Source organism: Heterodontus francisci, chromosome 10, assembly GCF_036365525.1.
Source record: "Heterodontus francisci isolate sHetFra1 chromosome 10, sHetFra1.hap1, whole genome shotgun sequence".
Classification (NCBI taxonomy): Eukaryota; Metazoa; Chordata; class Chondrichthyes; order Heterodontiformes; family Heterodontidae; genus Heterodontus; species Heterodontus francisci.
Window position 1 is genome coordinate 93,650,038 of NC_090380.1, and position 17,061 is coordinate 93,667,098.

A 17,061-nucleotide genomic window follows, 5' to 3' on the forward strand; every position below is an offset into this window, starting at 1 on the left:
AGTGAGTAGAAAGAGCAAGAGAGCAATTGGCATTTACTATTGACCAGCAAAAAGGCTAACAAATAATGCGCTATCTGAATCTGAAGGAAATTTCAACATGGGGATAGTTCTATGTCCCAGAGGACATTAACACTGAAAGAGAGACATGAAAGCACAGATTCATAAGAGGCTTCATACAACATCTGGATACTAGATTAATTTGTTTTTTGGTACTCCACTAAAATTGATAAGTAACTTGAAGTGGGTGTCCCCTTGTAATCTAACCATCATTGTTACATTTGATGTTATATTGAATATTAATCCAAAAATAATACTGATGACGATGACACTGGAAAAGCAGATTTAGATTGCTGAAGTACTGCAGGGCTGTTATTCTCATGGAACTGTGGCCAGCACAATACACATCCTTCAGGAGAGATGGGGAGAAAGTTATTGGCAAATAATAGGAGAAGGGATAAAGAAAGTTTAAGAACAATAAGGGAAGTTAAAGAAAAAAATCTTCCATTTATGTTGAACCTTTCATATCTTCAGGTCATCCAACAGAACTTTACAGCTATTCAAATTGTTATCATTATTCAAAGTGCAGTTACTAATGTAATGTAGGAAAACACACCAGCCAACTTGCACACAAAGGGCTGAATTTTGTTCAGCCCTCGATGTCGGGCTCCATAGTGGGGGGAGAGGGGCCAAACGATTGGAGCAGCAGCGGCCCACTATGAAGCCCGACGCCGGGATTGCCGGACCCAATCTTCCCATCCCGGCAGCGGTGAGGGTCCGTCTCAGCACCCCACCGCTTGGCAACAGGACCCGATTTTAAATATTTAAATAAACTCTATGAATACATTTACATTGAATTTACCTGCAATCTTACTGTCAGATCTGGATCTTCCATGAGATGGGTGGCACACACACGCCTTCACTTTCCCTTCCAAGGAAAGCTGGCACCACCAAGATGGGGAAGGGGGGAACCCAGGGCTTTTAGTGTGGAGGGGGGAGCGGGATCAACTCTGCATTTGTAGTGGGGGGAGGGGTGACCTCTGCACTTTGTGCAGTTGAGGGGAGAAGGGATCAACTCTTCAATTTCAGTGTATTGGGGGAGAAACTGGGCCAACATTTATTTTTAGAGTAGTGGGGGGGTGGGGGTGGGGGTGGTGTGCAGTATGACTTTAACTCTGCAGTCCCTGTGCAGGGCTGGCAGACCTTTAAAAATGGTGCCAGTGCCTGTGCAGAGACAACTGACACCTTTCACGGCATCGCCGAGGTTGCCCCCATCATGTGATTGGGGGGTGGGTGGGAGGGCAGTCGCCCTGCATATTTAAATGAGCCACTGCGCTCAAGATCGCGGTGGCATGTCAGCGCGCAGCCCATGCGTGCGGGCTGTCATTTTTTTCACCGGCAACTGGAAAACAATATTCAGCCCATAAATGAGATAAACAACTGGATAATCTGATTTAATGATGTTGGTTGAGGGAAAAAGGCTAGGCAGGCCACTATAAGAACTCTCCAATTCATGTTCAAATAATCCCTGTCAAGCAATGTCTTGATTTTTATAATTCTCATCCATGTTTTCCACTTGCTCCATGTCCTTGCCCCTCCCTATCTCTAATCTCTTCCAGCCCCACAACCCGCCAAGATATCTGTGCTCCTCTAAATCTGGCCTATTGATTATCCCCAATTTTGATTGCTCCGCCATTGGTAGCCGTGACTTCAGTTGCTAAGGGCCTAAGCTCTAGAATACCCTCCTTACATCTCTTTGCCTTTCCACCACATTTTCCTCCTTTAAGTCAGTCCTTAGAACTTACTTCTTTGACCAAACTTTTGATCATCTGACCTAATATCTCATTATGTGGCTCGGTGTCATATTTTGTTTTGTAATGCTCCTGTGAAACACCTTGGGATGTTTAATTACATTAAAGGCGCTGTATAAAAATAAGTTGTTGTCGTTGTTCTTCTTCTTTGTACTATATGATCTCTAATTTCCATCTGAGAAGGCAGGCAAGGCTTCAGTTTAATGTTTTATCTTAAATATAGCACATCCAGCAGTGCAGCATTCCTTCATAATTGTGCTGGACGGTCAGCTTAGACTATACGCTCAAGTATCTGGAATGGGGCTTAGAATCCCAAACCTTTTGGCTCAGAAGCTTAAAGGCTATTACTGGGTGATGGTTGACACTTGTTGACTAGTATGATCCATGTCCTGAAGCATACATGCTCAGGACATAGATCATGCCAGCCTACAAGTGTCCACGATAATTGTCATCCATTAGGGTTGAGAACTACATATTCTGATTTATTTTTAATTGTTTATATCAATATGAACAAATATCTTTGTATGCTAAAATGGATTTGCAATCAGTGTCACTTACCAGTCAATTGATCTTCAATGTCAGTCCTAACATTTCCCCAGTATTGATAGTCCTGTGTAATTCCATTGTTTTTTATTTCACAATTGTATTTATGTTTCTTAATAAAAACTGAGGGTTAAAAAGAAAACTACCATTAGACAGAGAGGGAAAGATGAAATAGACACTAAACATAATAGGGTATAAATGGCCTTAGCCTGACTCACATTTAAATTCGGCATCCAAAAAAACCCTACCCGGTCTGACATAGATGTGACTCCAGTCCTGTACTATGTGGTTGACTTTTATTGGGTGAATTTTCATGGAGGTTGTTCTGCTCATATACTGTTACTTTGTTGGAAGAACTGTGGAAACCCTGGGACAAACTGTGTAAATGCTGTTTAATCAGTTTACCCAGGGTTTCCTCAAATCTTCTTTTGTAGTTACAGTGAAGGAGTGGGAGAATACCCACAGAAATCATCCCCTCCTCCACCCCTGCTGCACTTAATGCCACGGAGGAAGCTTACCAAGCCACCTAACTGTAAAAGGAAGAAGGCTTCTCACCTGCACACACAAACTAGGGATTAGTAATCAATGTGGATTTGCCAGTGTCACCCTAAATCCAAATGCAAAGCAAAAAATATTGGAAAAATGCAGCAAGTGAGTCAACATCTATGGTGATAAAAGATATGATGAACTTTCAGGTCTCAAAATGAAAATTAATCAACATTTTAATAGAATCAGGAAAAAAGCAAGGATCAATGGTAAATAAATTAAACTGCTCAAAGCAAAGAGGAAGTTAATTGGTGAATGATATGTAGCCTACAAAAGAAAAGCAGCAGATTGTTAGCAAAGCTTAGAAAATAGGAGTAACTTGAAATACAGAAAGCTTAAATAAAAATAAGAAATGCTGGAACCACTCAGCAGGTCTGGCAGCATCTGTAGAAAGAGAAGCAGAGTTAACGTTTCCGGTCAATGACCCTTCTTCGGAAAGCTTGTTCATTAGAGTATGACGGCACATGGATAACATTTCTGCAAAGATTCTCCCAATTGTCCTTGGTAACTTTGGCAGAAGATCCACAAGAATCCTGGACAAAATTGGAAATCTTCTCGTAGAGGTAGAGGGTGTCATTGAGGTACTGAATGGGAAGAACAGGATAAAGTCAATGTTGCTGTAAAGGAGGGGGGTGTAGATATATTGAGTAGAAAAATGTAGTAAAAAGGTTGGAATCACTCAAAGTTAACAAATCACTGGTCCTGGGATGCATCCTAGTTTGTGAAAGGAATCTAGGGTGGAGATAGAAGCTCTGATCACAATCTTTCAATGCTTCTTGGATATGACAGTGGCGCCAGAGGACTGGAGGATTGCAAATCTTACACCCCTGTTCAAGAAAGAAGAGAGGGATAAATCTGAAAACTACAGGCCAATCAATCTAATGTTAATGGTGGGAAAACTACTGGACATCAAGGACAAAATTAATTCTCACTTGGAGAAGCATGGGTTAATAAGGGACAGCCAACATGGATTTGTTAAAGGCAAATTGTGTCTGACTAAACGGATTGAGTTCTTTGATGAAGTAACCGAGAGTGCCTTTAATATAACAAACCATCTCCAGGTGCATCACAGGAGCATTATAAAGCAAAATTAGACACTGAGCTACATAAAATGTTATTAGGGTAGATGGCCAAAAACTTGGTCAAAGAGGTAGGTTTTAAGGAGCATCTTAAAGGAAGAAAGAAAAGTCAAGAGAGTTTGAGGGAGGGAACTCCAGAGCTTAGGGGTTAGGCAGCTGACGGCACTGCCACCAATGGTGGACCAATTAAAATTGAAACTCGATGAGCGCAGATATCTCGGAGGGTTGTGGGGCTGGAGGAGATTACAGAGATAGGGAGGGGCAAGGTCATGGAGGGATTTTAAAGTAAGGATGAGAATCTTAAAATCAAGGTGTATGACTGGGAGCCAATGGAGGTCAGCAGCCACAGCGGTGATAGATGAACCAGACTTGGTGCAAGTTAAGACACAGGCAGCAGAGTTTTGGATGACCTCAAGTTTACGGAGGTTAGAATGTGGCAGGCCAGTGAGACTGTATTGGAATATTCAAGCCTAGTGGTAACAAAGGCATGAATGAGGCTTTCAGCAGCAGATGAGCTGAGGCAGGTGCAAGGTTAGGCAATAGTACAGAGGTAGAAATAGGTGGTCTTAGTAATTACATGGATATGTGATTGGAAGCTCATCTCGGGGTCAACTATGATACCTAGTTTATGAACAGTCTTGTTTAGTCTCAGCCAGTTGCCAAGGAGAAGGATGGAGTGGGTAGCTACAGAACTGAGTTTGAAGCAGGGTCTGAAAACAATGGCTTCAGTCTTCCCAATATTCAATCGGAAGAAATTTTTGCTCATCCAGTACTGGATGCCAGATAAGCAGTCTGATAATTTAGCAACCGTGGAGGAGTCGAGAAAGGTGTTGGTGAAGTAGAGCAGTGTGTCGCCATGCTTTTGGATGATGTCGCCAAGGGGCAGCATAGAGTCATACAGCATAGAAACAGGCCCTTCGGCCCACTGCGTCCATGCCGACCATAATGCCTATCTATACTAATCCAATCTGCCTGCATTAATTCCATATCCCTCTATGCCTTGCTCATTCAAGTACCTGTCCAGATGCCTCTTAAATGTCACTACTGTTCCTGCCTCCACCACCTCCTCAGGCAGCTCATTCCAGATACCCACTATTCTTTGTGTGAAAAATCTACCCCTTTGATACCCTTTAAACCTCCTCCCTCTCACCTTAAATCTATGCCCTCTAGTTTTAGTCACCCCTACCATGGGAAACAGACTCTGGCTATCTACCCTATCTATGCCTCTCATAATTTTATATACCTCTATCATGTCCCCTCTCAGCGTCCTTTGCTCCAGGGAAACACAGACCCAGCCTATCCAATCTCTCTTTATAACTCAAACCCTCCAAACCCGGCAACATCCTTGTGAATCTTTTCTGCACCCTCTCTAGCTTAATCACATCTTTCCTGTAGTGTGGCGACCAGAACTGCACACAGTACTCCAAATGCGGCTGAACCAACATCATGTACAACTGTAACATGACGTCCCAACTCTTGGACTCAATGCCTCGGCCAATGAAGGCAAGCATGCCATATGCCTTCTTCACCACCCTGTCTACCTGTGTTGCCACTTTCAGGGAACTATGTACTTGCACCACAAGGTCTCTCTGCTCAAGAACACTCCCCAGGGCCCTGCCATTCACTGTATATGTCCTGCCCTGGTTTAACTTCCCAAAATGCATCACTTCACACTTGTCTGCATTAAATTCCATGTGCCACACCCTTGCCCACTTTCCCAGTTGATCTATATCCTGTTGTAACCTTAGACAACCTTCTTCACTGTCCACTATACCACCAATTTTGGTGTCATCTGCAAACTTACTAATCATGCCCCTTACATTCACATCCAAGTCATTAATATATATGACAAACAACAGAGGGCTCAGCACTGATCCCTGCGGCACACCACTGGTCACCGCCTCCAATCTGAAAAACAACTCTACACTGCCTCCTATCACCAAGCCAGTTTTGTATCCAATTTGCTAGCTCACCCTGTATCGAACCTTCCCGACCAGCCTACCGTGTGGGACCTTGTCAAAGGCCTTGCTAAAGTCCATGTAGACAACGCCCATCGCCCTGCCCTCGTCAATCCTCTTGGTCACCTCCTCGAAAAACTCAATCAAATTCGTGAGACATGAATTCCCACGCACAAAGCCATGCTGACTATCCCTAATCAGACCATGCCTTTCCAGATGCATATAAATCCTGTCTCTCAGAATCTCTTCCAATAACTTTCCCACCACTGACGTAAGGCTCACCTGGCTCCTAAGGCCTGTAGTTCCCTGGTGTATCCCTGCGGCCCTTCTTAAATAAAGGCACAACATTAGCTATCGTCTAGTCTTCCGATACCTCACCCGTGGCTAACGATGATACAAAAATCTCTGCTTGGGCTCCAGCAATCTCCTCCCTTGCTTCCCAGGATACACCTGGTCAGGCCCTGGGGATTTATCCATCTTAATGCGCTTCAAAACCTCCAACACCTCCTCCTTTGTAATGTTGATATGCTCCAGGATATCGGTGTTCCCTCCCTTGAAATCATTAGCTTCCATGATCTTCTCCACAGTAAATACGGATGAGAAATATTCATTTAAGAGCTCGCCCATTTCCTGTGGCTCCACACATAGATTGCCACACTGATCCTTAAGGGGACCTACTGTCTCCCGAGCTACCCTTTTACTCTTAATATACTTATAGAATCTTTTAGGATTCTCCTTTATCTTATCTGCCAGGGAAATCTCATGGCCCCTTTTCGCCCTCCTAATTTCCTTCTTGAGTGTAGTCCTACATCCCCTATACTCCTCGAGGGACTCGCTCGATCCCAGCTGCCTATAACTGCTTCTTTGTCCTGATCAGACCCTCAAAATCCCTTGTCAACCAACGTTCTCTAAACTTGCCAGCCTTGCCCTTCCATCTAACAGGAACATTCTGGCCCTGAACTCTTCCTATCTCACTTTTAAAAGCCTCCCACTTGCCAGACGTCCGTTTACCTATAAACAGCCTCCCCCATTCAACTTTTGAGAGTTCCTGTCTGATGCTATCGAAATTAGCCTTCCCCCAATTTAGGCCTTCAATCTGAGGACCAGTCCTATCCTTTTCCATAACTATTTATTTTTATTTATTTATTTATTTAGAGATACAGCACTGAAATAGGCCCTTCGGCCCACCAAGTCTGTGCCGACCATCAACCACCCATTTATACTAATCATTCATTCCTACCACATCCCCACCTTCCCTGTATCCCCCTATCACCTACCTATACTAGGAGCAATTTATAATGGCCAATTTACCTATCAACCTGCAAGTCTTTGGCTGTGGGACGAAACCGGAGCGCCCGGCGAAAACCCACGCAGTCACAGGGAGAACTTGCAAACTCCACACAGGCAGTACCCAGAATTGAACCCAGGTCGCTGGAGCTGTGAGGCTGCGGTGCTAACCACTGCGCCACTGTGCCGCCCTTTAAATTCCACCAGCTGCTGTGGTGGGATTTGAACCCATATATCATTCGCCCAGGCCTCTGGATTACTAGTCTAGTGACATTACCATTACGCCACCATCGCCCCAATCTTGAAGCTAATAGAGTTATGGTCACTGGTCCCAAAGTGATCCCCCACTGACACATCAACCACCTGCCCATCCTCATTTCCTAAGAGGAGGTCGAGTGTAGTCTCCAGTAGGGCTAGCCACATACTGCTTCAGAAAACTATCCTGGATGCACTTAACAAATTCTTCCCCATCTGATCCCTTAGCGCTGAGGCAGTCCCAGTCAATATTAGGGAAGTTAAAATCACCTACTATTACACCCTATAATTCCTATACCTATCTGTGATTTCCCTACATATATGCTCCTCCACTTCCCTCTGACTATTGGGGGGACGAGAGTATAATCCCATCAAAGTGATCACCCCTTTCTTATTTCTAAGTTCTACCCATATGGCCTCGCTGGACATTCTCCCCGGGATATCCTCTCTAAGTACTGCCGTGATGTCCTCCCTAATCAATAGTGCAACTCCCTCTTCTCTCTTACCACCACCTCTGTCACGCCAGAAAGATCAGTACCCCGGAACATTGAGCTGCCAGTCCTGCCCATCCCTCAACCACGTTTCCGTAATAGCTATAATATCACAATCCCATGTACCGATCCATGCTCTGAGTTCATCTGCCTTACCTGTAAGGCTTCTTGCATTAAAGTAAATGCAGTTTAGCCTACCAGACCTTCCACGCTCCCTGTCCTGTCCCTGCCCGGCCTGCCTACTGGACTTGCTTGCTTTAACCTCTACATTTGCCTCAACTATCTCATCTGAGAGACTACTACTTTGGGTCCCACCCCCCTGCAAGACTAGTTTAAACCCTCCCGAGTAGTGCTAGCAAACCTCCCCGCAAGGATATTGGTCCCCCTCCACTTTAGATGCAACCCGTCCTTCTTGTACAGGTCACCTCTGCACCAGAAGAGATCCCAATGATCCAAGTAGCTGAAGCCCTCCTGCCTACACTAGCTCTTCAGCCACTCATTCATTTGCCTAATCCTCCTATTCCCACCCTCACTAGCATGTGGCACAGGGAGTAATCCTGAGATTACAACCCTAGAGGTCCTGATTTTTAACCTTCTGCCGAACTCCCTATATTCACTTTGCAGGACCTCATCTCTTTTCCTGCCTATGTTGTTAGTACCAATATGGACCATGACCTCTGGCTGCTCACCCTTCCCTTTCAGAATGTCCTGCAGCCGTTCCGAGACATCCTTGACCCTAGCACCAGGGAGGCAACATACCATCCTGGAGTCTCGTTTGCGGCCACAGAAACGCCTATCTGCACCCCTTATAATAGAATCCCCTATCATTATAGCTCTTCCAACCCTTTACTGCCCCTGCTGTGCAGCAGAGCCCTCCAAACTGTCACGAACTTGGCTGTTGCTGCTTTCCCCTGGGAGGTCATCCCCCCCAACAGTATCCAAAGCAGCATATCTGTTTGAGTGGGGGATGGCCACAGGGGACTCCTGCACTACCTGCCTGCGCCTACTATTCCGTCTGGTGGTCACCCATCTCTTTTCTGCCTGTGCAGCCATTACCTGCGGTGTGACCACCTCACTAAATGTGCTATCCACGACGTCCTCAGCATCGCGGATGCTTCACAGTGAATCCACCCACAGCTTTTTCCAGCTTCGTAATGCGGGTAGTCATTGACTGCAGATGGATACACTTCCTGTACACATGGTCGTCAGGGACACCGGAAGCGTCCCTGATTTCCCACATAGTGCAGGAGGAGCATAGGTTAATTAGTTACTCCCTGAACTAAAAAATACTACTTATACTAGGGGCCTTGTTCTACCCACTTCAACCTAAAATTCTTTAAAAAAAACACTTTAGTAGTACTCACCTTATCTCCAGAGATTTTATTTTCAACAAAAAAAAAACTTACCCCTTATTTTTTAAGATATTCTAACAGCTGCTACTCACCAACCAATCACCTTGCAGCTCTCCTGTGATGTCACTGTTGGCTTCCCCTTTCAAAACTCAGGCGCGCTGTCACTGCTCTTCTTAAACACCGCTGTTCTCACTCAGTCTCCTTCTTTCCCGCAGCCGCTGCACTTTTTAAAGACCACTGGTCTCACTCAGTCTCGTTCTTTCTCGCTGCTGCTGCACTTTTTAAACACCGCTGTTCTCACTCAGTCTCCTTCTTTCTCACTGCCACTACACTTTTTAAACACCGCTGGTCTCACTCAGTCTTGTTCTTTCTCGCTGCCGCTGCACTTTTTAAACACCGCTGGTCTCACTCCAGCATGTAGATGAGAAATAGGAGGGGTCAAGGATAGATCCTTGCAGCTGAATTTTATGGGCCCTACAAGAGGTGGACGGGGTGGAAAATGGCGACTGTGGATGGGAGGTGGGGGGGTGTGCCCATCGTCTTTCCACCGCCATAGCATTTTGCCAGTGATGGGGACGGTGGAGAATGGCACTCCCGCCCAGAGGTGAATTATGTCACTTAAGTGGCCAATTAAGGGTCTCCTCCCACTGCCACTGTCAATTCTGCCTGGTGAACCCCGTGGTGATCCTGCAGTCTTGTGTGGGCCCTCCTATGTAGGCACAGTGGCCCATGGAGGGGTCCCCTGGCAGCTATGGCTGCCCTCGTAGCAACAGTCCACCAACCCTCATCAACGAACCCTCCACCTTGTCACTGCCTGCCTACTGGCCCCGCGACCCCCCGACACCACTTACCTTGCTGCGAGGCCGACGTTCATCGATGAGTTTTGCAGATGGGTACAGTTCCAGCATTGGCCACCACTCCCAGTGGCGCTGCTGGGACTGAAGAGTTGCCAGCTCTTTGATTGGCCAGCAGTTCTTGGAGGCGGGCTCTCGTCCCTTAAAGGGATGGCAGCCCCGATGGCAGCTCATTAGCTGCTAGAGTGGCAGAAAATCCAGTTGGGGGTCCCCCAAACAGTCGAGGTGGGTTTGCCCCTGTCTTTTCTGCCGATTGTTGAGGAAAACCCTGCCCCAACAAAATCCAGCCCTCCGGGATCACCAGAGGTATGTTGTATTCATGAGTTTTCAAAAAACAGTTGATAAAGTAGCACATAACAGAATTATTCAGAAAATAAAAGTATATGGGATTAAAGGGACAGTGATAACTTGGATACATAATTGCTAAACGATAGGAGTCAGAGAGTAATGGTGAACAGATGTTTTTCTGACTGGGTGGAAGTATGCAGTAGAGTCCCTCAGGAATTAGAATTAGGACCACTGCTTTATTTATATATAAATGGCCTTGACTTGATAGGACCTGGTATAGTACAATTTTGACTTATGCAGACGATACAAAACTTGGCAATGTAGTAAATAAGGAGGAGGAAATTGACAGACTAGTGAAATGGATAGACACATGGCAGATGCCATTTAATACAGATAAGTGTGAATTGATGCACTTTGGGAGAAGCAACATGGAGAGGCAGTATAATCTAAAAGGTAGCATATGAGGCAGGGATGCAAAAGCAGAGGGACCTGGGGAGTGCATACTCACAAATCCTTAAAGGCGGTGGGGCAGGTGGGCAGGTTAATAAGGCAGTTAAGAAATCATATGGGATACTTGGCTTTGTGAATAGGGATACAAGGAAGTCATGCTAAACCTTTAGAAATCACTGGTTAGGCCTCAGCTGGAGTATTATGGATACCATACTTCGGAAAGGACATCAAGGCCTTGGAGAGGGTACAGAGGAGGTTCATCAGGATGATACCAGAGTGTGACGAGATTGCAGAAGCTGGGATTGCTGTCCTTAGAGCAGAGAAGTTTAAGCGAAGACCTAATAGAGGTAATCAAAATTATGAGTGGTTTTGATAGAGCAATTAGAGAGAAACTATTTCCTCTCGCATCAGAGGTCACAGATTGAAAGTTATTGGCAAAAGAACTAGTGGAGAAATGAAGAGAAATTATTTCACAGGAGTGTTGTTATGATCTGGAATATACTACCTGAAAGAGTGGAGGATTCAGATTCCACAGGAATTTTCAAAAGGTAATTGGGCACATTAGAACATTACAGCGCAGTACAGGCCTTTCGGCCCTCGATGTTGCGCCGACCTGTGAAACCATCTGACCTACACTATTCCATTTTCATCCATATGTCTATCCAATGACCACTTAAATGCCCTTAAAGTTGGCGAGTCTACTACTGTTGCAGGCAGGGCGTTCCACACCCCTACTACTCTCTGAGTAAAGAAACTACCTCTAACATCTGTCCTATATCTATCACCCCTCAACTTAAAGCTATGTCCCCTCGTGTTTGCCATCACCATCCGAGGAAAAAGACGCTCACTATCCACCCTATCTAACCCTCTGATTATCTTATATGTCTCTATTAAGTCACCTCTCCTCCTCCTTCTCTCCAACGAAAACAACCTCAAGTCCCTCAGCCTTTCCTCGTAAGACCTTCCCTCCATACCAGGCAACATCCTAGTAAATCTCCTCGGCACCCTTTCCAAAGCTTCCACATCCTTCCTATAATGTGGTGACCAGAACTGCACGCAATACTCCAGGTGCGGTGTCACCAGAGTTTTGTACAGCTGCAGCATGACCTCGTGGCTCCGAAACTCGACCCCCCTACTAATAAAAGCTAACACACCATATGCCTTCTTAACAGCCCTATTAACCTGGGTAGCAACTTTCAGGGATTTATGTACCTGGACACCAAGATCTCTCTGCTCATCTACACTACCAAGAATCTTCCCATTAGCCCAGAACTCTGCATTCCTGTTACTCCTTCCAAAGTGAATCACCTCACACTTTTCCGCATTAAACTCCATTTGCCATCTCTCAGCCCAGCTCTGCAGCCTATCTATGTCCCTCTGTACCCTACAACATCCTTCGGCACTATCCACATCTCCACCGACCTTCGTGTCATCCGCAAATTTACTAACCCACCCTTCTACACCCTCATCCAGGTCATTTATAAAAATGACAAACAGCAGTGGCCCCAAAACAGATCCTTGCAGTACACCACTAGTAACTAAACTCCAGGATGAACATTTGCCATCAACCACCACCCTCTGTCTTCTTTCAGCTAGCCAATTTCTGATCCAAAGCTCTAAATCACCTTCAACCCCATACTTCCGTATTTTCTGCAATAGCCTACCGTGGGGAACCTTATCAAACGCCTTACTGAAATCCATATACACCACATCCACTGCTTTACCCTCATCCACCTGTTTGGTCACCTTCTCGAAAAACTCAATAAGGTTTGTGAGGCACGACCTACCCTTCACAAAACCGTGCTGACTATCGCTAATGAACTTATTCTTTTCAAGATGATTATAAATCCTATCTCTTATAACCTTTTCCAACATTTTACCCACACGTATCTGTAGAGAACTAAGTTGCAGAATTATGGGGAGAAAGCTGGTGTGTGGGACTAAATGGGACAGTTTTTAAAGAGTTGGCACAGGCACAATGGGCCAAATGGCCCACTTCTGTGCTGTTAGATTCTATGAAACAGAAATTATTTATCTGGGATTCCAAAAGATTTTCTGCCATGGTTAAGGGACGGGGACTATCATGAGAAGCTGTACAGAAATTAATGGCATTAATGTTGTCTGGACCTTCAGTTCTGGAATTCCCTCTCTAAAATTTCTCTGCCTCTCCTTTCATTCCTTTTTTTAAGGACACTTCTTAAAACCTACTTTCTTTGACCAAGATTTTGATCACAGAATCACAGAATTGTTACAGCACAGAAGAGGCCATTTAGCCCATCGTGTCTGCACTGGCTGTCTGAATGAGCAATTAATCTAGTGCCATTCCCCCGCCTTTCCCCGTAACCCTGCACATTCTTCAGAAGTGGGACCAGTAGGGCAACATTAGTAGATTATTTAGCATTAGGATAAGGTAACAGAGTTAGAGGGAATATGGAAACACTGTAGTTGTGGGGAACCAGTGCATGATGGCATACGTGGCCACAGTTCTGGGTAAGTTGTACAACCCAGAGCCTAATTGCCTCCACATCAGTGTAAACATACTGTCCTTGCTTCACTATTCAAAGAGATAAGGGTGCGACTACAGACGGGACAGGATGCCATAAACTATGGGAGATGCCAGCTTCAAGGCTGGCGGCACAGTGGCGCAGTGGTTAGCACCGCAGCCTCACAGCTCCAGGGACCCGGGTTCGATTCCGGGTACTGCCTGTGTGGAGTTTGCAAGTTCTCCCTGTGTCTGCGTGGGTTTTCTCCGGGTGCTCCGGTTTCCTCCCACAAGCCAAAAGACTTGCAGGTTGATAGGTAAATTGGCCATTATAAATTGTCACTAGTATAGGTAGGTGGTAGGGAAATATAGGGACAGGTGGGGATGTTTGGTAGGAATATGGGATTAGTGTAGGATTAGTATAAATGGGTGGTTGATGTTCGGCACAGACTCGGTGGGCCGAAGGGCCTGTTTCAGTGCTGTATCTCTAATCTAATCTAATCTAATCTAATCTAATCATCTCGCATCATACATATCTTTAAGCTTTCCCAAATCAAAGAAAGCAGCAACTGAATTGAAACAATCTCTTAATCCGCGATTGAGGTGAACAAAACTATGAAGATACCTTTAATATCAACAAATTAGCTATTTAAAAAAAAAACTAAAATCTTAAACACTATTAAGATAAACCAATATCTAAAGACCTTACAACTTGTTGTAGGGTATTCCCAAGCGCAGAGGCACCTGCAGTAAATATCATACTGTTTAAATGTTATTTGAGTAAGTAGATTAATATAATCCTAGTGAATATATATATATATATATATATATATATATATACGCTCATATATAAGTTGAAAGTATAGCTACATATTGGTACAAAATGGAGTATTGACCCGAGGCATTGTGGGACAAGTTACTTAGCTTGCAGTTTGAGCCTGGTACAGCATAGCACAGACACCGAGGGCCCCTCTTATCAGTGTAACTGCAGACTGCACAGCACCCTCAGGAATGCAGGCCCAATTAAAAGTGACAGTTGGAAGACTCAAGGATAATTGATGGGGCCTGAGATAATCAATGGTGATCAGGGGGCTTGCACGAGCTGATCACGTAGCCACATGATGCCTAATGAGTAATCTAATTGGTAATATGTGTAATGTATGTAATCAATAACCGTTATGATTGGACCATGTCCAGCCGGGATGGGCTGAGTAACTGTATATCTGTTGTGGATTTTCCTTTGTTCGGTGGAGAGGCATCTGGACAGCCCAGTGACCTGCTCCCCGCTGGCGTAAATAAACTGTTTGACATTGAAGCAGACCTGAGTGTCGAATGATTCTTCTAGATTCATTCCTGCTAACACAACTTATTTTTAAAAAATCTAACTCCCGCATTCGCTTACATATACCCAAACTAACAGTAGTTTGGTGTTTAATTAGCTGCCTGAAAAGATAGAAATAACAATAAAATCTTTTCAGATTACGCTTCTGATGAATGGTCCTCTGATACAACACAGTCAAGGTCTACTTGCAGTCTTCCAAGGTCCAATAGGAACTCAGCAGTTCAATTCAGCAGTGAAGTGTTAAACTCTTATGTCTTCCAGTGATGAACATAGCAGTTCAATAATTTGTTATTTTCTTTAAGGAACTAATCTGACTTGAAGTTTTTAGAACTTTGAGAGAGAAGCTAAACAAATTTTCTTAAAGGTCTCCTCTTTCTCCCTTCAGGTGCTGGCACAGCTGTCTGTTGCTGAACAAAACCAGTTAACCGCGTGGGTTTCCTCCGGGTGCTCCGGTTTCCTCCCACATGCCAAAGACTTGCTGGTTGATAGGTTAATTGGCCATTATAAATTGCCCCTAGTATAGGTAGGTGGTAGGGAAATATAGGGACAGGTGGGGATGTGGTAGGAATATGGAATTAGTGTAGGATTAGTATAAAATGGGTGGTTGATGGTCGGCACAGACTCGGTGGGCCGAAGGGCCTGTTTCAGTGCTGTATCTCTAAACTAAATTGGATACATTGTATGTCTGTTCTTCCTCTCTGTATGGTTGTAGCTAGGCAACCAGAATGCACCTTCACTCAGTCTCTGGAGCTGACTGCCTTAAAGATGTACTGATCTTTTCCAGCCTTAAAGGCGTACCGCAATATTTCACAAGGAGAAAAAAAAACAGGATCGTGACAATGCCTCGATTGAACCTGCCTGCACCACACTTTCAGGCATTGCATTCCAGATCCTAACCACTTGCTGCGTGAAAAAGTTTTTCCTCCTGTCACTTTTGCTTCTTTTGCCTATTACTTTAAATCTGTGCTCTCTCGTTCTCAATCCTTGCATGAATGTGAAGATATAATCATAGAATCATAGAAAGTTTAAGGCACAGAAGGAGGCCACTTGGCCCATTGTGTCTGTTTACGGCTGAAAAACGATCCACCTATTCTAATCCCACTTTCCAGCATTTGGTTCGTAGCCCTGAAGATTACGGCAATTGAGGTGCATATCCAGACTCCTTTTGAATGAATTGAGGGTTTCTACCTCAACTACCCTTTTAGGCAGTGAATTCCAGACCCCCACCACCCTCTGGGTGAAAAGGTTTTTCCTCATCTCCCCTCTAATTTTTCTACCAATCACTTTAAATCTATGACCCCTGATCACTGACCTCTCCGCGAAGGTGAATAGACCCTTCACCTCCACTCTATCCAGGCCCCTCAAAATTTTGTACATTTCAATCAGATCTCCCCTCAGCTTTCTCTTCTCCAATCTATCTTCAGAACTGAAGTTCCTCATCCTGGAGCCATTCTTGTGAATCTTTTCAGTACTCTCCTAATGCTTTCACATCTTTGCTAAAGTGAGGCACCCAGAACTGGACACAATACTTCGTATGAGGCCAAACTACTGTCTTATACAAGTTCAACAAAATTTCTTGCTCTTGGACTCTATGCCTCTATTAATAAAGCCCAGGATACTGCATGCTTTATTAACTGCTCTGTCAACCTGTCCTGTCACCTTCAATGACTTATGCACATATACACCCAGGTTCCTCTGCTCCTGCACCCTCGTTAGAGTTGTACACTTTGTTTTATATTGTCTCTCCATGTCTTCCCACCAAAGTGAATCACCTCACATGACTCAGCATTGAGCTTCATCTGTCCTAAGATCTCCTTATCTGGCTTGTTCTGAAATTTTGTCTGTTAAGTGCCGTGGGACGTTTTCCTGTGTTAAAGGCACTATATCAATACAAGTTGTTGGTCGAGTCCATCAGTTTACTTGCTGCATCCTGGGGCCAGTTTGTGTCTCATAGGATTAAATGCTTTATTAGTCTAGTTTTATGACATTCTGGAAAAAAATTATTTTGGCCAGGTCCTCTGTTTAATGTTGCCTCCTCCTGGAAGGGTGCTTGTAGATGCTTTGGTGGGGTGGGGTGGGGGGGGGGGGCGCGCACACATATTGAAACCCTGGCTTTAACCCAGCAGCGCAAATAGGCGCAGGAGACTGTGCAGGCGCACATTATAAACAGATATGTAAATAAAAGCAAAATACTGCGGATGCTGGAAATCTGAAACAAGAATAAGAAATGCTGGAATCACTCAGCAGGTCTGGCAGCATCTGTGGAAAGAGAAGAAGAGTTAACGTTTCAGGTTAACTCAGACCTGCTGAGTGATTCCAGCATTTC